The sequence below is a fragment of the Bos grunniens genome, chromosome 3 (genome assembly GCF_055505025.1).
Source record: "Bos grunniens cultivar Pamir isolate PY7600 chromosome 3, Bosgru_T2T1.0, whole genome shotgun sequence".
Taxonomy (NCBI): Eukaryota; Metazoa; Chordata; class Mammalia; order Artiodactyla; family Bovidae; genus Bos; species Bos grunniens.
Window position 1 is genome coordinate 55032963 of NC_141167.1, and position 24678 is coordinate 55057640.

At 42.5% G+C, this 24678-nt stretch overlaps 1 long non-coding RNA gene and 2 pseudogenes across 4 annotated transcripts; all 3 read right to left on the reverse strand.

Moving 5' to 3' along the window:
* Positions 1 to 6220: 6220 nt before the first annotated feature.
* LOC147375651 (small ribosomal subunit protein uS10 pseudogene) lies at positions 6221 to 7094 on the reverse strand (annotated as a pseudogene).
* A 6853-nt stretch (positions 7095 to 13947) lies between these two features.
* Positions 13948 to 18907, reverse strand: LOC147375652 (uncharacterized). 4 transcript variants are annotated; one of them, XR_015160332.1, is made up of 4 exons: positions 18572 to 18907; positions 18332 to 18491; positions 15261 to 15413; positions 13948 to 14164 (listed from the first exon to the last, which is right to left on the reverse strand). It is a non-coding gene; the product is annotated as an uncharacterized LOC147375652 (long non-coding RNA). The 4 variants fall into 4 exon arrangements; XR_015160333.1 differs by having other exon boundaries at positions 18332 to 18448; positions 18645 to 18906; XR_015160330.1 differs by having other exon boundaries at positions 18332 to 18448; positions 18572 to 18903.
* A 4962-nt stretch (positions 18908 to 23869) lies between these two features.
* LOC147375653 (surfeit locus protein 6 pseudogene) lies at positions 23870 to 24464 on the reverse strand (annotated as a pseudogene).
* Positions 24465 to 24678: the final 214 nt, after the last annotated feature.

Below are 24678 nucleotides of genomic sequence, written 5' to 3' on the forward strand. Positions count from 1 at the left end.
GATTTCTCACTTCTGGCTCCCCCTTTTCTACTAAGTTTATAGCAAACTCATTAGCCTGGCATTCAGTGTCTTTCATAATAAAGCCTCACGTTCATGCGTTTACTCAATGAGCATTATTGAGTGCATACTATCTGCCAGGTCCAGATGCTGGGAATGTAACAGTGAACTAAATATAATCTCTGTCATCACTGAGTTTATATTCCAGTTCAGTGGTTCTCAAAGTTAGTCAGGGAACTTAAGGGGCTTCCGGAACTCTCTCAGAGTGTCTGCAAAGTAAAGATTGTTTCCATAATAATACTAAGATGTTATTTGTCACTTTCACTCTCATTTTCTTTTCTTATGTGTATATAGTGAAGTCTCCCAGAGGCTATCTGATATGTGATATCACAACAGATTGAATGTAGAAGCAGATGTGGGAGTCTAGCTGTCTTTCATTAGGCCAGATATTAAGGAAAATTGCAAAAATGTGAAACAATGCTATATTTTAATGACTTTTTGTGAACAGTTTTTCCATAAAAATGTTCTTTACATTAACATGGAATGGGTTTATTTTTGTTATTTTAAAGTGATTACATAAATGTTAAAAATTTTATCAATTAAAAAAATTAAAACATCTTTATTAGGGTGTAATCGATATACAAAATATCACATATATTTCATGTATATAATTTTATGAGCTTGGATATATGCATACACCCATAAAACCATCACCACAATCAAGGTAATAAATATATCTGTGACCACCAAAAGTTTTCTCGGCACCTGTCTTGTGGTAAGAATGCTATGCTATGCTAAGTCGATTCAGTCGTGTCCAACTCCGTGCGACCCCATAGACGGCAGCCCACCAGGCTGTGCCGTCCCGGGGATTCCCCAGGCAAGAACAGTGGAGTGGGTTGCCATTTCCTTCTCCAATGCATGAAAGAGAAGAGTGAAAGAATACTTAACATTAAATCTATACTCTGAAAAATTTTTAAGTGCACAGTGTAGTGTTCTTAATAGTAGACATGTTATACAGCATATCTCTATAACTTATTTATCTTACATAACTAAAACTCTATACTCATTCTAATACAGTTTGTATTTATAGATATATCCTTCATAAACCAAAGCTTTTTGGGGCCTTAAATAATTTTTAAGGATGTAAAGGAGTTGCTGAAACCAAAAGGTTGGAGAACTGAAATTCTGGTTATTCTAGAAAATAAACAGATATCAGAGTTGACACAATCAGATCATGACAAAGGTCATGAAAAAAATGCAGCAAGGAAAGGAAATAGGTCAATTGGGTGATCAGTAAGGATCACTGTCTACAACCTGTGCTCTGAATCACTTAAACTTTTTTGAACACAATTCATGCTTTTCTCCTTCTAGCCTTTGAAATGCTGTTCTTTCTGCCTGTTTTGTCTTTCTCTCCACTTTTATCTATCAAAATTCTATTCTTCTTTAAGGCCCATTTCAAATGCCACTTGAGCCACACTATTCCTTCCCTCTTTATCTTCTAACAGAGGTGACTTGTCTTCCTTTTTTTGTTCCCAGGCTCAACGATAATATTTTGAACTTGTGACACTCTAAATTTTATAATAATTTTATGCTTTGTACAAATTTGCAGTTTAGTGTATACCACTCATGTTCTTCTTAGGTTTATGAAACTTCTTAAAGTTGGGGACTGCTTCTTACCTACTTTGAATACAAACCTTCCCTGTATCAACAAGGCTTAAGTTCAGCAATAACAGAAAACCTCTAAATAATAGTGGTTTCATCAGGATAAAAATGCATTGTTTCTCATTTAAGTCAAAACATAGGCCATCCAGGGCTGGAGTAGTGACTTATGCTCTAAAAGTCTTCAGATTGCAGGCTTCAACCAAGAATGTGGTCCTCAGCCTCCAAATGGCAGCATCTCTCTCAGGAGGAAGAAAGGAGAAAGAGGCAAAGATGAGATAACGAACAATAAGCACCAGTCCTTAAGGAAGGTTCCTGGAAACCGCTTTGTAGAGTTTAGTCATGTGCATGCCTAGCTGCAGGGGAGGGTGGAAATGAAGTCTTTGTTTTTGGTGCTCTTGTGCTCAGCCATAGCTAGAAGGGAGCACAGATATTGGGGAACAACTCTGTGTGTGTTATACTCCCCAAAGTGTCTCCCATAGGCACAATTCCAGGTAAAAGCTTAAAATGAACTTCCTGCAAGTAAGTAATACTGAGACAGTGAAGGACAGGGAAGGCTTGAGTGCTGCAGTCCATGGAGTTGCCAATAGTTGGACACAACTTGGTGACTGAATAACAACAAAAAATACTGAGATCCCATCTCAGAATTATTTGTTGTATAATGAATTCAGGGGGACTTTTACTCATCAAAAATTTGCTTTCTCTAAGGGAGGTATTAAAAATGTTTAAGAAATCACTGACTCAATGGACATGAATTTGAGCAAACTCTGGGAGAAAGTGAAGGATAAGGAAGCCAGGAGTGCTGTAGTTCATGGGGTCATAAAGAGTTGGACATGAGTTAGGAACTGAACAACAAAGGAAACTCTACAATCTGTCTTTTCAAACTTAATTGTTTTGGGGCTCACCAGTTCACCTGTAGGGACTTCCCTGGTGGCTCAGACGGTAAAGTGTCTGCCTACAATGCGGGAGACTGGGTTCAATCCCTGGGTTGGGAAGATCTCTTGGAGAAGGCAATGGCAACCCACTCCAGTACTCTTGCTTGGAAAATCCCATGGACGGAGGAGCCTGGTAGACTACAGTCCCTGGGGTTGCAGAGTCGGACATGACTGAGCAACTTCACTTTCACTTTTCACTTTTTAGTTCATCTGTCACTACTATTAGACTAGGAAACTACTTTTATTAGAACCTCCCAACTTGTTTTCACCATTTCACCTTCTCCTGCTTGCTCTTCCCAGTGGTGATAAAGACTTCACCAAACACTTCCTTGCCAAAAGTGTTGCCAGGCTTCCTGGTATAATGTGATGCTCTTGTACCCAAGTCTCTTCTGTAGTCCTATCACAGAGAAAATAACCTTCAGAAGAATCCCTTGACATTCTGCTCAAGTTGTTAGGTTAGTTTGCATATTTGTTTCACATAAAAGCAGATAAAAATTTAATAATTTCAAGGTACTAAAAATATTGGGGCTTTGAAGCAATGTACATTGGTTTTCCAATTTCTTCTCACTGCGTGTAGGTCTTTGCAAATGATAGTGCCTACCTTTGTGTTTTGAGTCTTTGCATATTTATCTCCAAAAAGGTTTCACTGGAATCTACAGAAACATCCTCTGACACACTTCTGCCCCGCTCCTCCACACCTTCCTACACATGTTTACTTCTGGTGATTAGTGCTTTCAGAAAATAGTTACTCCTCCACAAAAATATCTGGGATTTCTACACAATTGAATTTATACTTAAAATACTCCATCTGGACACACAAGGCAGTCTATGGTCTTTAAATATAAAAACTTGTAGTTATTTTTTTTATTTTTATTTTTTCATATGAGCATTTGCTTTGTTTTATTAAATATGCTTTACAAACATGATTTATTTTATTTTATTTTATTTTTAAACTTTATATAATTGTATTACTTTTGCCGAATATTTTTAATTGAAGGATAATTCTTTTACAATATTGTGTTGATTTCTGCCATACGGCAAAATGAATCAGCCATAGGTATACATATGTCCCCTCTCTCTTGAACCGCCTCCCACCTCCTCCCACCCCTCTAGATTGTCACAGAGCCCTGGTTTGATTTCCTTGAGACATACAGCAAATTCCCACTGGCTATCTATTTTACATAAGGTAGTGTATATGTTTCCATCCTCCCGCCGCCCCTGTCCATAAGTCTGTTCTCTATGTCTGTGTCTCCACTTCAGCCCTTCACATAGGTTCATCAGTATAATCTTTCTAGATTCCATATATATGTACTAATATGTGATATTCGCTTTTCTCTTTCTGACTTCACTCTGTATGACGGTCTCTATGTTCATCCACCTCATTAGAACCAACTCAAATGCATTCCGTTTTATGGCTGAGTAATATCCCATTGTATATGTGCACCACAGCTTCTTTATCCATTCATTTGTTGATGGACATCTGCTGCTGCTGCTGCTAAGTCGCTTCAGTCGTGTCTGACTCTGTGTGACCGCATAGACGGCAGCCCACCAGGCTCCCCCGTCCCTGGGATTCTCCAGGCAAGAACACTGGAGTGGGTTGCCATTTCCTTCTCCTATGCATCAAAGTAAAAAGTGAAAGTGAAGTCGCTCAGTCGTGTCCAACTCTTAGCGACCCCATGAACTGCAGCCTACCAGGCTCCTCCGTCCATGGGATTTTCCAGGCAAGAGTACTGGAGTGGGCTGCCATTGGGCTGCTTCTATGTCCCAGCTATTGTAAATAGTGCTGCAGTGAACACTGGGGTGAAAGTGAAAGTCACTCAGTTGTGCCTGTACAGTCCTGGACTTCCGTAGGCCAGAATACTGAATTGGGTAGCCTTTCCCTTCTCCATGGGATCTTCCCAACCCAGGGATTGGACCCAAGTCTCCTGCATTGCAGGTGGATTTTTTACCAGCTGAGCCACAAGGGAAGCCCGAACATTGGGGTACATATATCTTTTTCAGTTTTGGTTTCCTCAAGGTATATGCATAATATTGAGATTGCTGGGTCATATGGTAGTTTTAGTCCTAGAGAAACTTGTAATTTTAAGATGTTTGGAATTACCCCAGAGGTTAGTTCTTTGAAAAAGTTGAATTGAAAGTGAGAACTTATTAGAAATGGCATTTACTGTGTTTTTTTAATTTGATTTTTCATCTCTACATGTATTATTCTCTTTGGACTGTACACTTCTTGAGGACTGCTTCTGAGTATGAAACAACAGTTATAAAGTGAAAAAAAAAAAAAAAAGTTGCCTGTAGCTGACAGTGATGGTGACATGGGATTTGTTTTACCATGTGGCATGAAGCTTCCACAAAATAAAGAACACTACATAGGACTACAATTATTCATTGTGCACTATTCATTCATCTCCCAGGCATTTCTTGAGCAACAACCAAGCAGTCTGCACTGTGGTAGATTCTAGGAGCCAGTGTTGAGCAATATCGATACCATCCCTGTCCTTATGGAATTGTACAGTACATAAGAGAAAGACAAGACAAAGAAGTAATAACTGTGAAATACAACAAGTGCTTGTTGGGGAAGCACGGATTGTTCTGGGAGCACTCGAGGGAGGCATTTACTCCAGTCACAGTCTTTATGGAGGCTTCACATACAGATAGTTCATCTGAGCCTCACAAAATCTTCTGCAATGAGTAGTACAGGGATTACTCTTCTTATTTACAGATGAGGAATTAGCCTCAGAAAGATCAGCAAGACTCAAGTTCCCATAGACCCAGACCTGGGCTTGTAACTCCTTCAATGCAATGCTCTCAGCACTACTCCTCACAGCAGCTGGAATGCTGGGAATGTGAGCTTTGTGGTGTGAGGCAGATGCTCCCAGGCTTTGCAGTGCCCTTATCCCAAGCTTTCAACTCCCACTGGCATCAATTAATTAATTCTTGGCCTCTATTGCAGTTGCCTGGAAGTCATGCAAGTGTTTTAACCAGCATGGCTCTAAGTGCTCTTTAACTAGGGCTAGTAATCCAGTGTTCCTGCTGAGGACAGCCTTTAAAACTAGGAAAGAGGCCAGAGGCTCTTTCAAGCAGACACAAACTACAGAAGCTCAGCCATAAAGCCTTAGTAGAATGAGGCACCAAGCAACAGTCAGCTAGGTGGGCTTTTTTCCTGTCATATTAAGGAGAAGTTAGGTTCCCCAAAGAGAAAACAATATTAAAATGCCCAGAGTTCATTTGGCTTTATGTTTAGTACCACTGAGTTGAATGGAGGAATGAACACAGCTGTTGGGCAGGACATTTTCCGGTAATGCTCTGTATTCCCACCTATACACTATTCCCTGATTATTTTGGAAAAATTTCTTTCTTACAATCTTTTGAACTCATTGAAAATTTTCAAGTGATATTAGAGTTTTACAGGAATAATGTGCTCTAGCAATAGCTCTGGCAAATTGAGGAGCTGGTGATACTTATTTCCTTGGTTTGTAGTGTAGTAGACATACCATGGAAGAGGGGGTGGCAACCCACCTCAGTATTCTTGCCTGCAGAATCCCATGGGCAAAGGAGACTGGCAGGCTACAGTCCATAGGGTCACAAAGAGTCAGACATAGCTGAAGCAACTTAGCACACATGTGTGCAGATATACTATGGGCTTTGGAGTCAACCTAAATTATCTCAACTCCTTCACTTTCTAGCTGTGTCATCATGGGAAAGTTTATAGACTTCCTTGAGCGTCAAAGGTTTCTTCAAATGATAGTTGTAAGGATTAGAAGAATGACATTTAATATATCTAGTACAGTGCCTGGTACACATGATTGGTCCTCAGTGAATGGAAAATATTACTACGATGGTTAAAAATCACTTTTTTCCCTGGTAACTCAGTGTGAACTCCAGCATCTCTTCTAAGCCTGACTTTTCTGGTAATGTCAGTTCCTCTGGTCCTTTACTTTTACTATAAATATCTTATTTTGTGTCTTCCATAGTTAGGGCCTATGTGATTATTTAACCCACGAATACTCAGTAATATTAATTTACAATCTTGCTGGTGAGATAGGATGTTGGTAACAGATCTAGGCATAACAGGTGAACTGAGTGATACAGACAATTGGTGCTATGGGATTTCATTTTTCTTTTTAACAACTGATTATCAGTTTATTAAAAAGGTTGACTTAGGCATAGGCAGTGGTGACTTCCACCTCGACTCCTGGCTCATTACTGATGGAAGTGATCTGCTTGACAATTTCAGGACTGTGCAGGTCAATGAGTCGCTTGTGGATCCTCATCTGAAATTGATCCCAAGTCTTAGAACTTTCACCTCAAGGAATTTTTTCTCATAGTTATTCTGTCTTGGTGGGCCTCAGAGTCTGATCAGGTCCTTTCACTATCAGATTCTTTTCCTTCCTACCTCTCATCAGGTCAGCACATACCTTCTTCAGAGACTTCACATTGCGGCTGGTGAGGGTGATCCTCCACCTTTGGCTCCAGTGGAGGATTACCAGTGTCTTTAAAGGGCATGGCTGTGGCGTGGTTTCCTGACCAACTTGTTCCTCAGTGAGAGCGAGCACTGGGGAGGCAGGAGCAGGAGTGGGTGGCACAGGGCTCTGCTACAGCGGTGTCTGAGTCTTCCTCAAAGAGCATGGGATTTCTAAGAAAATATGACCATGGCCTGGGATTTCTGAGAACTTGCACAGACAGTCAATAATTATCACTTGGATAGGCCAGGTGGGGAATTCTGGAATCTGGAGCCAAACCTGGCTAGGTAGTGACAGCAGATAGAGAGGTGAGAGACTGACTGACTTTCAGGTATTGATGGACAAAGCATGATGTTTCAGGGGTAATAGAAATAGATCAGAGTTCAAGCACATAACTGGCCAGGAGGTCAAGATTAAGCATCTAAGCTGTCCCAATAGGTACGCTGCCCAGTGATGGGGACTTTGGGGAAGATAATATTCAAAAGTCAAAGAACATAGTCATGCACAGTAAGTCTTCTGCTGACTGAATTCCACTTCCTTCGGCAGGAGAATTGGGGAATTATCCCAATCCTTGAAGGTTTTCAGGGTCCAAATTGTGATGGTGGGGTGAGATAGAGACAGTGTAGATAATTCTAAAATTTAAGTGAATATGTGAATCTTAGGACAATGCTTCTTAAAGTCTCTGGACCATCTGTTTTAAAATTGCCTGGGAGGCTTGTAATAAATACAGATATTTAGAACATCTGGGGGAATGGATCCTGAGGATATCCGTTCTAAATAGGATACACAGAGAATTATGTACTTTAATCCTAAAGAGTACTGGATAATTCATATTAGATGCCAAACTTGAGAGCCAGGTCAGAGAGTCCTGAAACAAAGAATCAGAGACCCTGTGAAGAAGTCAGACTTTTCTCACTCAATGGAAAGCGGTGTGCAGAAGGGCTGGTTATATGGAAAAGAAAACTGCACAAGTCTTTTGTCCTGACAGTAGGATTGCAAGTAGGATTTCAATTTCCAGTCTGGAGAGTTGGGGTTTCTGGAACAAGAAAGAAGACAGAGAATACCAAGAAAACGAAATAGAGCACAGAGACTGGAGATTGGGCAAAATATGATACAGGGTCTGACACAGGGTTGCCTGTTTAATGTCCCCCCTGCCCCTCAACTAACTAGCTGTGGGCTCCCTGAGGGCCCAGCTCATAACATCTTCATCCTTATTTCTTTTGCACTTGATATAGGGCCTGAGCTTCCTAGGTGGCTCAGTGGTGAATAATCTGCCTGAAATTCAGGAGATGCAGGTTCCATCTGTGGGTTGGGAAGATCCTCTGAAGAAGAAAGTGGCAATCCACTCCAATATTCTTGCCTGGGAAACCCCATGGACAGCGGAGGCTGGCAGGTTATAGTCCATAGTGTCACAAAAGAGTCAGACGTGACTTTGGGATTAAACAACAATGACAGCATAGGGCCTGGCACCAAGTTGGCTTTTAAATGTTTATTAAAGAAACAAATAAATGGACGATTGGACTAGTGGCAAAGACGATTTAATGCTGAGCTCTGGAATGTGGACTAGTTACTCAGTCTCCTGGCTCAGTTTATACACGGTCCTGGGAGTTGAGGTGGGGCTGCACTTGAAGTTTTGGAGTTGGATAGAGGAAGCAACTATGTTGACTCAAGACATAGACTGAACCTACAGTTAGGATAGTTTAGGACGTATTCTGGAAGAAAAGTGTGATTTGAATATGCTTTGAAGGCAAGACAGACATCATATGACTCAGTTCAATCCAACTCACTAAACATTAATTTGGCATCTACTCTGTGCAATGGATGAAAATTCAATTGTGAGTAAAATATAGTCCTTGTGCTGGAAGAGACTAAGAGATAAGAAAGGACCAAAATATAGTGTTACAGAGGATACTGAATTCCTTTTAGGGGTGTTAAAGGTCAACAGCTGCAGCAGCACAGGATTCAATCTCCACAGAAGCAGATGGCAAATGCCCTTGGCTAGTGCCAACTTGTAGTTGACATACATATATGCAATAGAATATTACTCCGGAATGAGTCTGAGTCAGTTGAACTGAGGTGGATGAACCCAGAGCCTGTTATACAGAGTGGAGTGTGCCAGAAAGAGAAAAACAAATATTGTATATTAATGCATTTGTGTGGAATCTAGAAAAAGCATACTGATGAATCTATCTTCAGGGCAGGAAAAGAGATGTAGATGTAGAGAACGGACTTGTGGACACACCCGGGGAAGGAGAGGGTGGGGTGAATTGAGAGAGTGGCATTGAAATATATACATTACCATACGTGAGACAGATAGGTAGTGGGGAGTTGCTGTGTAACAGGGAGCTCAACCCAGTGCTCTGTGATGCCCTAGAGTGGTGGGATGGGGGCAGGGGTTTGGAGGGAGAGTCAAGAGGGAGGGGATATATGTGTAATATATTTATGGCTGATTCATGTTGTTGTACGTTGTAAAGCAATTATCCTCCAATTAATAAAAAAAAAAACAAACAACTAATTGCTGCAGAGATACTAGTGATAAATAAGGGTTTAAGATAAGTACCATCTGAGTAAACTCTTCGCCTTTGAGTAGGCTCTCCATATCCAGAAGGTGTGTGAATACTAATGAAGAGATTCTCCAGGCTCAGGGAGGGCACTTTTGGTTTTCTCTTGTCTATTCTTCCCTCACCCACAGCTGGCCCTTGCTAGCTGGTCTGCCCTGAAAATGCAATGCAGTTCTGTGACCTGGAGGAAAGTTCACAGGTCCCAGAGCACAGGTGGGTCTGTGATGTTTATCTATTGACTAGCATGAACATTTTCTCTACTCTGAAGAGTTCTTCCTCAGATCAAAAGCATTATAAATGTGCATTATTTCGTAGGTCTCAAACACACCAATTGTTGAGAGCAGAGCCTGGAATTTGTCTTTTCACCAAATGGTGTACAGCCCTGGGATCAGGACTTAGAAGTCTTACCGTGAAGATTCTTATTATCAAAGTCCTAGTGTCATATTTTCTCAGTCAATAAATGTGTTAGAAATTTGTGTGAATTAAAATTAAAAAGACATCAAAACTGTTCTCTTTTTCCATTCTTTCACTTTTTCCTACCTACCGTTACACAAACCCAACAAAAAATATTCTCTGCCAATAAACTCAGTGTTTATAGAATAACAGAAATGACTTATCATATGGTATGATTTTGTTGTGTTGTAATGACACTCAAGAAGAATGTTAGATCAAAAATAAAAACATCTGAGTTATGTTCTTTTTGATGCTGCTCACTAAATTGTGTAACTTGGGGGCAAATTACTTCAATCTTCCCAGCCTTAATTACTATAACATGAAGGGTTAGATTGGACTCTATGTGTAATTCCTTTTAATCCTAAGAATCAAGGATTCTATAAGCTACCCAGCAGTGATGACATATTTCTTTATGTGAGGTGGAGAAACCGGCTTCCCTGGTGGCTCAGTTGGTAAAGAATATGCCTGCAATGCAGGAGATCTAGGTTCGATCCCTGGGTGGGGAAGGAAATGGCTACCCACTCCAGTATTCTTGCCTGGAAAATCCCATGGACAGAGGAGCCTGGGAGGCTACAGTCCATGCGGTCGCAAAGGGTCAAACATTTCTGAGCGTTTGAGTGTTATATAGAGAAACTGGAATGCTGCTCTGGAAAACTCTGTAAACCTTGTAATTCCCTGGCTGTGAGACCTAGGAAAGAACTCAGAACAACAGCAGAGACGTCAATGGTTTACTGGACAGGGAATCTTATGCATCTGAAGCAAAAGGTTCTGAAGGAGTATCCCACCATGTACAGCAGATGGCAGGCAGGACATAGCAGCAGTTTTCACTACTATGGGGAGAAGGAGGCTACCAGTTGTCAGGTTGGTTCCTCAGTTACTAGGGAAATCAGCAGCCAGGGCAGGGGGCAAGCACATAGGCAGTTACCTATTAGGCTCTATGATTAAGAGGGAAGGTTGATCAGGTGAGTAGGGTGTAGGTGAAGCAGGTACTGGTTGATCAGGGGATGTACAGCGAGCAAGAGAACAGCCATCTTGGGTGGCCTGACCACATACCTGTGTAATGAACACTTGTTGACTGCTTCATCAATGTCTATTTCTTCATTTCTCTAACAGTCTTCAAACTTTTTTCCCTTTAGGGATATGTTTTCCTTTGCTCAGCTACACATCTGGTGTGGAATGGACAACATATTTGGTAGATCCTGTAGGGCTGAAACCAACCAGTGTATCTCATTCCCTGGGTGAGGCAATTGGTTCCAGGATGGTTATATGGCCAGATTCAAGACAGTGATGGGGAGGAAATTCCCCTGTTTGCTGGAGGATCCTGGGAAGCAGGCTTCCATTTTCATTTGTGGGAAATAGGTGAAGAACTCCTTTTCTTTTGGCAAGGTGGAAGAGGTGAGATGTGGGATAACTGCTATTACAAGGGAAACTGAGAAGGGCAAGCTGTCATTCAGAGGGTAGGGCCCAGAGAATCCTAAAGGAGCCAAAGCCTAGGGACTCTGTGAAGTTCTGGAGAAAAAACCTGCCTAAAACTTCTGGCCTTTAAAAGACTTGTGAGCCAATGAAGTCATGGATTTAAGCCAATTCACACTAGTTTTTCTGTTGCCAGCAACTCAATACTAAATGTATTCCTGACTATTAAGCTTTTTACCCCCTGAAATTAAAATCTTGCTCATTTCTGAATTTTTATTATAGCCAACTCCTAAATCTCTACCCGTGAAAATTTGAAAACAACAAAAATGTAGGAAGAATCAGTGCTTGGCACACTGAAGTTGCTTTATAAATGTTGAATGAATGAAGTGAGAATAAATTAAAAGAAAAGATAGTATTTTTTGGACTGGGAAGCGGGTAAAATTATTTTATAGAATTACTTTTCTTGGTAGGGGGCACATGCTAATGAAGAAAGGTATGCGAGATCATAAAGCTAAGCTGCTGGGCCACAACAGGCAAGAACTATCCTTTCTCTTCTCCTTTGAGATGTTGCTTAATGTTATGTTCTTTTTTTCCCTTGCAATTTACAATTCAGGGAGAAAGAAGGACCTAAAGTCCCCTAATAAATTTTGCTTCAATTGAGTCTATTGATTAATTTAATGGGTGTTTTATGGTTCTTGCAACAATCTCTGCACTCATGAAGTTTACTATTTAGTAGCAAAGACTCATAATCAATAATGATTACAAAGTTGATGAATATTATGAGAGAGGAAATATTGGGAATTATGCGAACAGAGCAAAGGGACCTAACCTCAACCAGGGTAAGGAAAGCTTCTTTGTGTAAATGATATTTAAGCCGAGATCTGAAGAATAAGTAGGTGGCAGTCAGATGAAGATGGACAGGGGAAATGTGTTCCATGTGATGACCTAATGAAAGCTGGGATAGAAACACCAGGGAAGACTTGAGGGCAGTTCAGAATAGATGAAGGGAAGAGGGGAATGGTGAGATAAATCCAAGGGAAGCACTACGTTTTGCAAGTCTTCGAAGGAGTTGGTGAAGGAAGGTCAAGTGAAGGAGTTGGGGCTCTGTTTAAAGGAGAGTGGGAGGCTTCTTGGAGAAGGCAATGGCACCCCACTCCAGTACTCTTGCCTGGAAAATCCCATGGACAGAGAAGCCTGGTAGACTATAGTCCATGGTATCGCAGAGTCGGACACGACTGAGCGACTTCACTTTCACTTTTCAGTTCATCTGTCACTACTATTAGACTAGGAAACTACTTTTATTAGAACCTCCCAACTTGTTGTTTTCACCATTTCACCTTCTCCTGCTTATTCTTCCCAGTGGTGATAAAGACTAATGAGAGTGGGCAGTATTCATGGCCCTGTGTGAACTCTCGCAATTGTTCCCTCTAATACTTTTATAGTAGCTTAGTCAGAAGGCAATGGCAACCCACTCCAGTACTCTTGCCTGGAAAATCCCATGGACGGAGGAGCCTGGCAGGCTGCAGTCCATGGGGTCACTAAGAGTCGGACGCGACTGAGCAACTTCACTTTCACTTTTCACTTTCATGCATTGGAGAAAGAAATGGCAACTCACTCCAGTGTTCTTGCCTGGAGAATCCCAGGGACGGGGGGAGCCTGGTGGGCTGCCGTCTCTGGGGTCGCACAGAGTCGGACACGACTGAAATGACTTAGCAGCAGCAGCAGCAGGGAGGCTTCTGGTGGGTTTAAGCAGAGAAGCAAGAGAACTAGATTGGCATCCAACTTGGACCACGTGTGGCGCAGGGTCCTAAGGGCCCTCCTTTTAGCCCTGCTCCTCTGTGCCTCTGCACTGTTACCTCTACTTCCTCTCTAATTGTTGTCTCTTTCCTTTTAAAACACTGAAAAAAATAAACTGGGCACTGTTTGTTTCCAGAACTGCTTACAGCACTACCTTCGTAGGCAATTTGTTTTTCCTGGTAAATCCAATTCTCCCTTTCTGAATTATGGTTTGGGTGTTTGGTTGCTGTGACCTGTAATTCAGCACTGATTTTCAGCTTTAAATCTTCACAGTGGGGTCCAGCAGGGCAGGCACAGACTCTTCTGGCCTTGTCAGTGACTGGCTTTCCTTGGAAAGAAGCTGCCCATGTGTTCAAGCTGTGGCCCTGTTTTGGGTCTTTGGTGTATCCAAAGCATACCTAGCTTGTATCTCCGAGGCATGTGACCACCCTTTCTGACTCACAGATATCTCTGTCCTTGGTTCTTCCAATGGTTCTCCATACCAGAAATCCGAATTAGCCTCCGAAGGTATAAATCAAAGTCTTCAGTCCCCTCTTACACCTGTTGTATGCACCCCAGGGCAAACACATTGCTTTGCTTTGTTTCCTTCTACTAAAGCAGTGGCCCCAATTATTTTGATACCAGGAACTGGTTTCCTCTGACTGCAGGTGGGGGGGGATGGTTTTGGGGTGATTCAAGTGCATTACATTTATTGTGTACTTTATTTCTATTATTATTATATCAGCTCCACCTCACATCTTCAGCCATTAGATCCTGGAGGTTGGGGACCACTGCTCTACGGGGTTGAGCCTTCTTTCAGGATCTGATTGTAGATTCCTGGAGGGCAGGGACCTCTGACTGCATCTCGAGCTTTGTATATAGTGAATGCTGGCTAATACCAGTAGAATGACTGAAAGAGAAAAGACATTAAAAAGTTCTAGTCTGGACTGGATGGTTATCAGAAACAGTGATTTGCTGAGAAGACACTGACAGCTGGGTTGGAAAATGGGAACACCTGTGTTTGATAATTTGATAATCTTTATTGATTGATAATCATAATCATTGCTCTGAAGTCTACTTAGGACCTGACTTACTGACTGAGAAGGATTTGCACTTCTCAACAGGAAGGACACTACTCAACAGAGATGGTGTCCACAGGCCTGTACTGGGCAATTCCTCCCCTGAATCTCCAGTATTATTGAAAGGTTCCAATGAGATAATCCATATAAAGTGCTTGGGAGAATACCAAGGATTAGTGAGCAATCAGGTTCATGTTTTTGTTGCTTATTATGGAGGTTGTGATCATTACAGAGAGCAGCCTGGCTCTGTGGATGGAGCTGGAATCATCCTTCCTGAAAGGTGGTAATCCTTCCACTTATTTGCTGAGCCACTGATTTCTGCAACAATGATTTATTGAGTGTTTAAATGTGCCAGATACTAATTCTACCCAGCTGAAACAGGTATGTAAAGGTTGCTTTATTTTCAAAGATTTTGGTTTCCTCTTGAGGCATATCCTTTTTTCAGAAAATAGTTGCTGAGTATTAATTAATGAAGTGGTCACCTTTCACATGTGGATTTAGGGCAAAGGGAGATGACATTGAGGGGGTAATACATAGGTGTTTCTGCTTTACCATGATTAACTATTATCTACCCTGGTTCTGCTTATTCCTATTTTTTGTAGTGCCACATTTAGTTTATTTTGGCCACACTGTGAGGCTTGTGGGATCTTAGTTCTCTCTCAGCAGTGCAAGTGCAGAGTCCTAACCACTGGATCCTTAGGGAAGTCCCTATTCCCATTTTTTGCTTGATTTTTCTCAAAGCACATTTCACTATCAGACATATTGTATATTTTATTAATTGAGTTGTTTATTGTGTGCTTCCCTTCACTAGAGTATGAACCCCACAAGGGAAAAGCTTTTGTCTGTTTTGTTCTATGCTGTATTCTCAGCTTGGAACTGCGCCTGACACGTGTCCTAGAACTATTTTGTTGAGTGAATCTGCCCCACCTTTGAAAGCTCCATCTTATACGCTGGTTTTGCCATGCTTTCCTTAGACTCTTCTCTAGGGCTGGAGTTGTCTGGTAGGATATCTGACTCTTTTGCCTTGTTTGTCCTGCTCTTTGGTGCTTTGCAGAAGACACTTTTGAGGTTTCTAGATATCTGGAAAAGAGGAAAGATAGCATCTGGCCAGTAGTTCACTAACCATCTTGAAGATTTTATTCAGATGAGAGCTGTCTGCTTTATTTCAGAATCCATCAGGAATAATTCTCATTTGGAAATGATAACTGCTCTAACACGTTTATTATGTACTATACCAAGTGCCTTACCTACCTTTTTCTCACTTCATTCTTACAACAAATCTATTATTATCAGTAATAATAGTAATATTATCAGTAATAAATATTATCAGTAAATAAATATTATCAGATAATAAATATTATCAGTAATAAATCTAATATTATCAGTATTGTCTAAAATTTTACAGGTGAGAAAATCAAAACAGACTGATTAAGAAAAGTAAAGGTCACACAGCTAGTTAGTATCCTTACTGGAATTTGAACCCTAGTCTCACTGACTGAAAAGCTTATCCACCAACAACTAGGCTACCCCTAGGCTGTTTGGAGTTCCTATTACGGGCTTTGTTTTATATTTATGCCAATTTTTTTATCTTAAAGAAAGCAAACTGATTTGATTTCATTGATTCCTGAGACCAGTGGCTGTCCTGCCTTGCAGATATTCTTTATCTTGGCAATAGCAAGAGCATATTTTAAATAACAAAGGATGGAATATAAGGTTTTATGTTAAAGGTCACTGTAATACTTCCAGCAATGTAACTGGTAAGATAGATACATAATGCTTGTTTCAAAACAATGTGTATTTCAAAATGATGTAGAACAGAAGTTCTCAAACTTTATTTAGAGTGCATAGAAGGAACAGCTTGTAGAACTTCAAGCATTTGAGCCTTCCTCCCAGAGACCCTGGCTCAGCTGATGTGGGGAAATTAAGTTTTTAATAAGTCAGATGACTTTGATGTCAATGGTCCTTGACCACAGTTTAAGAAACACTAATATGGAAACATCAGGAAAGAAAAATAGAGTTGAGGAAACCTAATATATAGCCTCAGAAAAGGGCTAATATATAATACCAACCAATCTATAATATCAAGAGCCTCAGCATGTCCCAAACATGCTTCAGATCTCTTTTGCATGTGAACTTGATAGGTTCCCTGAGAATATTGTAAAGATAATTTGTTGATCAGTCCTTAGAAAGTGAAAGTGAAGTAGATCAGTCGTGTCCGACTCTTTGCGACCCCGTGGACTGTAGCCTACCAGGCTCCTCCATCCATGGGATTCTCCCAGCCAGAATACTAGAGTGGGTTGCCATTTCCTTCAGGGGATCTTGCCAACCTAGGGATCAAACCCAGGTCTCCCGCATTGCAGGCAGACGCTTTAACCTCTGAGCCACCAGGGAAGTCCTAAAAATATCCAGTAAGGTATGATGCAAGACTGTGTGTGTGTGTGTGTTGCTGTGGGGCAGCAAACATAAAGTGTAATGATACTGACATATAGGCACAGACCAAGATGATTTAACTCCTTGCTTGGAACAGTGCTTTATAATCACTGGGAAAGAACTTTTTGAATAGGTTATTGGAGTTGTCACCCAAATGTTTTCTGACAACTCAGGGGGTAGCTTTTATCATGTTATTTGAAAGACTGTCCTACAGGAGACTAAAAAGGTGAAACTGAATTAATGAGTTCGTGAGTGGAGAGGAAGCGTTTCAGCAGAGGAAACCAGAGCTCCTGCCATGGCGCTGAGCTGTCTGCTCCATCAAGGACTGCTTCCATCCCTCCCCCCCCCAAAAAAAAAAAAAAAAAAAAAGGTGAAACTACCCTTTACAGGAGATTTACTAAAAAAAGAGAGCAGGGTCACATTTAGCAATCTAGTGTTCTTGCCTGGAGAATCCCAGGGACGGGGAGCCTGGTGGGCTGCCGTCTTTGGGGTCGCACAGAGTTGGACACGACTGAAGTGACTTAGCAGCAGCAGCGGCAGAGATGTAACAAGAGTGGAGAGAGAATCTTTCCTTATATTTGTGAGAGCAACAGGGTCAGCCCAGGAGAGTGGTGGGACAGCACTGAGAGGCTGGAGAGGATGGTGGTGAAGGACATTCATGTCACTGTGGTGGCACTGCTGTCAAGAGCAGCATCAGCAGGGACTGGTGCAAAAGGTAGGGAATGACTCGGCCACTTCAGTAGGAGGAAGGCTAGGCCTTGATCCCTAATCATGCCTCTTGATGGTGACAGAGCCTGGTTAAAGCCAGGGTCCTAAAAGTAACTAACATTTAGTATAGTATTTACCACATGCTAAGTCTTCATCTAAGTCCTTTGTATTTATTACTCTCAGGTTAAATTGTTTATCCTATTTGACCTAAAAGGTGGCAGATGTGGGAACTGAACCCGGACCAAGTTCAGCATCACTGTGTATAAATGCTGTGCTCTATGGTTTCTCCCACATGCCTTAATGCCAGTTAGCTTTCCCTGTTACAGATCATATAGGTGAGACCCTGGCCACCTGTGTCTCTAGCCTGTGACATTATTAATTGGTAGGGTAATAAGAGGGGATTAGTACCCATCTCGACTTGGAATATGACTCAAATGACTCTTGTCCATGCCAGAACTCGTAGAAGTTATCCAAGACATGTTTACTCGAATGAAGAATAAAAGAACTTGGCTTAAATGGCTTGAGGACATTATCTTTGAGTACCTTACATTTGAACAACTCATCCTAATGACAAAAGCCAGAGAGTGTTTATAGTCATAAACTGAACTGCTTAATGCAGTCTGGTAAAATGGAGCATTACATGTCACAGCCAGGAAAATCATGTCTCCTTGAAATAAACACACACACACACACACACACACACACACACACACAAAACCAAACCAAAACAAGGTTCTGTTGGAAAAACAAAAAAGTCCAGACCCTTCATATCTTTTTTCTCAGCAAATCTGATTTGATAAGAAACCTTACACTCCTCTGATTGGTAATACACTGATAAGATATAATTATATTATAATTACCTGTACTCTTCTTCTTCTCTTGAGGAACTTATATTCCATTGAAGGAAAAATAAAAATGCTGTTTACTCACTTCCTCTGAATCTCAGAGCTTTCCAGTGGTGACTCCTTTCCCTTTTACTAATGAAAAGAATATGCAAAAGTAGAAGTTGATCCAGGAAGCCTGGAGAAGGAGGGTACTTTCTGAAAGTTAAGCCAGCAGCCAAGAACCACCCCCTCAGAAGATGAAGAAAGAGCAGTTACCTGAATGATGGTCACAGCGTGTGGATCCACAGGGCTCCAGCCGCCCTCCCCTGCCTCCAGCCTGTTCTCTTACCCACACTGAGGAAACGTCCATCTCTCGGGCCTCTTTGGCACACCTCTCCCTCTTTGCACTGGACTTCACTGGGAAAGCGGCTGTAGCGTGTCTATTTGAAAGACAAGAAAACAGCATAGTTAAATCAGAGATTTAGATTGCACCAGGATATGATGTGGGCAATTTATTTGTGCAGTTCTCAGTATCAAAAACAGCTCTGGGTACAACTATCAGGAAGATTAAAGAAAGTGTTTGCTGTCATCAAACTGTTCTTTTAAAAGATGTCAGGAAACAAAACATATTTGTAGCAAGATAAATACTGTGTACTGGATTCATAACAGAATGATTTATTAAACCCACACAATGTTATTTACTGTTTGAGGGGTACATGTGGTTTCTTACCTCATTGGCCTTTATTGGCCTTGCTGTTTTCCACAGAGGGCATCTGTCTGCACCACAGCCCTGAGTCTAAGCAAAAGCCCATGCGTTGACCAATTGGTATTCCTGCTGTCCTTGGGAGTGGATGTATTGGTGGAGTGGGGGAATCAGGCAAGACTTTCAAGAACACTTGATTCATTTTCAGAAGTTAAACATGAATGCAGCCTCTAATCATGAAAAGAGGATTGCTTTATGACAGGTTAGAAAGAATAAGTGTGTGTGTGTGTGTGTGTTTGTGTGTAAGCACAGGTGGGTGGGGGGAGCATACTCTCACACACATGGTGTTGCTGCTTTGTATCATTTGCTCCTTCAGTCTGAAAATAGGAAGTGTCAGGGTTTGCTGAATCCTGTTGCTGATGATGTACATAATGCCATAAGCAAGTGAAGGGCTTTTAGGTATGTGGTGACTCAGCCTTTTCCTTTTTCAGATATTCTTTCCTTCTACACCTTAATTTTGAAAAGTCTGGCAAGGAGTTTGTGAGAGTCAAAAATCTTTAAAGGCTCCATGTGTTCAGCGATAATGCTTTGTAAATAATCCTCTTAGAGGTGCTAAGCTTCTAATTAGGCAGTGGAGAAAAAAGTAAATCTCAACCTAATAAGCTTTGTTGCATTGTGTGTCAGGAAACAGTGAAGGACTCAGACAGTCACAACTCTTTTATTTCAGGAAAATATTAATTAAAAAAAGTCTCATTCTGAACAGAAAACAAGAAATAGGGTGGAGCTATTTCCTATTCACTGGGTAAAATGCATCACCTGGTGACCCCTCTGGCTTTACCCACCAAAATCACTAGTCTGCTTCTCTTTCTCTGTCCTGCTCTGGGATTCAGGAGGCTGCCTTCTGTGGATTACCTTCCCCAGTTCCTTTGCTGTCTGGCTTGTCATTGGATGTGGCCATTGACAGGCACTGGCAGGGTGCTGGAGGGTGACAGCAGAGGGAGATGAAGTACCTGGATATTTATTCCTCCCCGCTCTTCCTGTATATCCCTGATTTTGACAGTGACTAAATCCCATTCCTCTACTTAGGCCAAGACTCAAATGGAGGAACCCCAACACCTCCCTTTCACAGGGTTCTGTTAACTCCACTTCTTTTTCTGTTGTGCTTGTGGAACTGCAGCCTGCTCTTGTTAGGCCCTGTAGGCTTTATCATTCCATGAGGGATACCTTACCTTGCCTACTCCTCTTTTTAAAAAGATATTTATTTAAGGCTTCACTGGGTCTTCATTACTGTGTATGGGTTCCCTCCAATTGCAGTGAGCGGGGGCCACTCTTTAGCTGCATTGCTTGCACTTCTCATTGCAATGGTGTCTCTTGTTGTGGAGCACGGGCTCTAGGGCACACGGGCTTCAGTAGTTGTGGTGTTAATTGTTCAGCTCAGTTCAGTAATGAATTGCCCTGTGGCATGTGGGATCTTACTCTACCCAGAATTGAAGCTGTGTCTTCTGCATTGACAGGTGAATTCTTAACCTCTGGACCACCAGGGAAGTCTCCCCACTCCTCTTAGACAGTACCCCTATTAAATGATGTTCCTTTGCCATTTGGGGTGTATCACCTTGTTTTTTTTTTACTACAGTCCTATCTCCATCCTGTCCTCTTTCACCCAAACTGAGCCTCTTGCTGTTCCTCAAATATACATCTGCTCCTTCTCTGTGCTTTTGTGATTCTCAGTTTTCTTTACCTAAACCCAAGGACTCGAGGGTCCTGTTTAGTGGTTAGCTGGTTCAGTATCAGATGCTTTAATCATTTCTGTACATTTTTGCTAAACAAATGTCTCTTCTTTGCTTAAATATACCTGGTGGCAGGAATTTGCTGCCTCTTAAGGTATCAGTATTCATTCATTTAATTCATTCAGAGAACAGTTCTCTTTTTGCTGTCTATTATGTGCCAAGTTCTGTGTATGGTCTCATCTCTCAAGAGGCTCATAAAGAGGAGATAAATATATGAATAAGCAATTTTGGTATAACCTGATATATGTTACTTTAGAGATATTCAGAGTGCTATGAGAGCATGGACAAGTGATCATTCATTTCTGGCTTGTGCAGTCAAGATAATCTTCCCCCATGGGGCAACATGTGAATTGAGACTTGAAGGATGAAAAGAAGCTCTTCAGGAAAACAAAGGTGGGTAAAATGTGCCAGAAGAAAGGACTGAGATGTGCAAATGCACAGCATTTAAGAGCTCTCTGTGTTTGGGCTGCGACAAGTACGTATGGCTAGTGAGTCTGAAAGTGTGGCCAGAGTGTTCTTTCTTGTATGCATTTACAATCTATCAGCACTGTGCTGTATAACTATGCTTCTTTCACCTTAAGATATCTGTATAGTCCCTCTGTTTTCTTTAAAAAAGCTATCCTCTAAAGATTTCTTAGCACTGTAGCAATACTGCCTCTACTTTAGAGTTGATGAAGTGGAGGCTTACAGACAGTAAATGACCATGGACATGTGGCTGGTGGTGAAGACAGGATGACAATTCAGGCAGTCTGATTCCAGAGCCTGAGCCAGAAGCCACTGTGCATTCTTCTGTATTCCTTTTCACAGGGACTCAGGCTCCTGTGTCAATGTGGTGGTTATTTTTCAAGTAACTCTATCTTGTCAATGTTCATTTTATGGAAGAATATCCAGAGCACAAAATGTCATAGCAAGAAGGGAACTGCTTGACCAGTGCAGTTTAGAGCAGGACTGGTGTTTCTACTCACCTTGAGACCATTCTCACAACGATGGAGAGGCAGACCACGTGGCCTTTCTTAGTCACATCTTACAGGTAAGTAATCAGTTCACAGTCAACCAAAGTCAGTTCACAGTCAACCAAAGTCAGTTCACAGTCAACCAAAGTCACTATGTTAACCATTACTCCCTTATTTGCCTGCCTAATTCAGGTCTCCATTTAAAAGTCATTTTTGGAGCCCTTAAACTATTTAGGTCCCCTTGCCATACGCTTTCAGAGGACCTCCCACTTCCCCCAGTGTGATGCTTATCACAAGTTATGGTAGACATTTTTCTAATGGTCTCTGTCTTCCCTGATAGATTTTTAAAGCTCCATGAAGACAGAGGCTTATTTTGATTGCCATGGAATCCCCTTAACTTAGCCTCTGGTAGGTGTGTTCAATGTGTAGTTATTGAATGAGTAAGTCTTTCTTCCCCTGCGCTATTATTTCCATCCCTCCTTGACCAAAAGGGTCACCACTATCTTGATTTCTGGCAGCACAGACTAGTTTTGCCTATTATGAACTTCATAAAAATGGAATCAAACAGCACTTACTCTTTCGTGTTAGTTTCTTTTGTTCAATGTATCACGTGTACCATATATTTTCAGTCTATATCACTTCCTACCAGAGTACTAGGAAAGCCTCCAAGATTTCCTACCTCCTCCTCTGCTTAGTTCCCCAGACTGGGAGTTTGATGGATTTTACTCCTGTGGTTAGGTCATGTTGCTGCTGCTGCTAAGTCGCTTCAGTTGTGTCCAACTCTGTGCATGTTAGGTCATGCTATATGATGCATGTGACTGGAAAGAGATTATTCAGGTAGCCCTGACCTAATCACATAACCATTTTATTTTATTTTCTTGATTAACAGTTTTATTGAAATATAATCCACATACCATAAAATTCATCTGAGTTTTGTCCTGCATTCATTCTGATTGCCTGTGGGCTTGGACTTAACTCTGCCCTCATACTCTGCATCCTCCTAGAGCTAATCCTCGGTTAGTTCTAGGTTCTACTCTCCCTCTCTTCTAGACTGATATCGTCCATCCCACTCCATTTTTCTTCATTGTTTGGTAACATTGTTTCTGTCTTGTAGTAGTTATCTTAGGATATTTTTAATGTGTATGCTTGTCTTAAATTTTAATTTTTACCCAACTTACAGATAAATGTGGTTCTGTTGTATGTTGTGTTTTAATCACTAAATTGCTCCATCTCTTTTGTGATTCCACGGACTGTGGCCCATCAGACTCCTCTGTCCCTGGAATTCTCTAGGCAAAAATACTGGAGTGGGTAGCCATTACCTTCTCCAGGGGATCTTCCCAACCCAGGGGTGGAAACCTGGCTTCCTGCATTGGCTCCTGTATTGGCAGGTGGATTCTTTACCACTGAGCCACTAGGAAAGCCCACAAATAGAATAATTCACTTTCAGGCACACCTGAGGATGATCCTACCTACTCACAGTTACCCACCGGTCAATTCCATCTTCAGCTCTGCCTTATAGGAGTTGATTTTTGTCCTTTCCAACCAAATTTTGGACTGACAGAGCAGTCACAAAGGCTGCTGATCCTATGGACACGGGAGAGGAAAACTGGGCCAGGGAAGTGCCTCCCACGTGCCCACTCTCTCCTCACTGCTTCCTGTCCCCCACCCCGCAACTTTCAGGGAGCCTTCTACCTCACCAGAGGAGGCTGGAAGCCGGATCTGGGTCACCCCTCCCCCAGATCTGAAGGTGCTTTTACACGTGCAGCCTGAGCCCTCTCCACAAGTGGGAGAGGCAAGCAGGGCAAATGCCCACTTTCGGCCTGGGTCAAGGCTGGGGTCGTGGCGGGACTGGATCTGGCTGCCTGGCCCTCAAGCCAGGCCGGTCTGCTCCAGGACAGAATCGGCCTTTCTTGGGGGCCTTGTCTAGGTGTTGCCCCGCCTCGGCGCGTCCTGGCTACTCGGCATCTTCTCCAGGGCGCTTCGCCCACATGCACCTGATGTCTTGGGGCCTCCAGTAGCAGGCGTTTGGCATCATGATCTTTTTACCGCTTTTTCCCTTTAATTCCCCGGCCTTGCCCGTGTCCAGGTCCCACAGCCCTTCCAGCCTGGCCCGTGGCGCCTGCGGGCGCTGTCAGTAGTTCCTGCTCATCAGCGGCGTGAGGTTCCCCTTCGGTTTTTGCCTCTACTTCCAGCCCTGCTTCTTGCTGGCGGGCTACTCCTCGGTCACCTCCACCTTCTTGAAGAGCAACCCAGGCACGGGTGTCTTTGTGGCCTCAGTTCCCACCGAGGCCTGGGCTGCCTTCGCCTTTGCTCTCCTTCCTTCTGCTCCTCTTTGGGTCCTGCTCCTTTCTCCGCCATCTTTTCTTCAAAGCTGGGGAGACAGCTCTTTGGCGCTGCCCTGGCCTCCCGCCTTTTGTATTTTCTCACACAGGCGCTGTCACAGGACATCCAAGGCAGACTGAGTCCGGCTCTTGGGCCAGGCCGTCTGCAGTGGCTGAGGCCGTCTTCCTGGTCTGAGACTTTTCTGCAGGGACCCGTGTCGTTGGCTCCGCAGCCTTCTCCTCCCATGCTTTCTCCTGTTCTTTCTTCCTTTTTTGGGGCCCTAACAGTTTCTGAGACTCGAGTTTTGCCAGCAGACTTGTGCTTCTGTGGCTTGGGTTGAGCTGGGAGCAGACCTTTCTGGCCAGGCTCTGCAGGTAGGCATCCTTTGCAAGCAAAGAACCCATGGCTGAAGGCCCTAGGCTCGCTGGGGGCTTGCTTGGACTCTTACTCACGGGGAGAAGGGCTGGGGTCCAGTGTCCAAGGCCAGCATCGGCGCACCCCAACGCCTCCCCCCACCCCCAGCTGAAAACCACCGCATGTAGCCACTTTAAATGCAGAATCTTCCCAGGTTGGCATCCGCTACCTAGAAAATAGGGACTTCAGTCCTACAACTGCAAG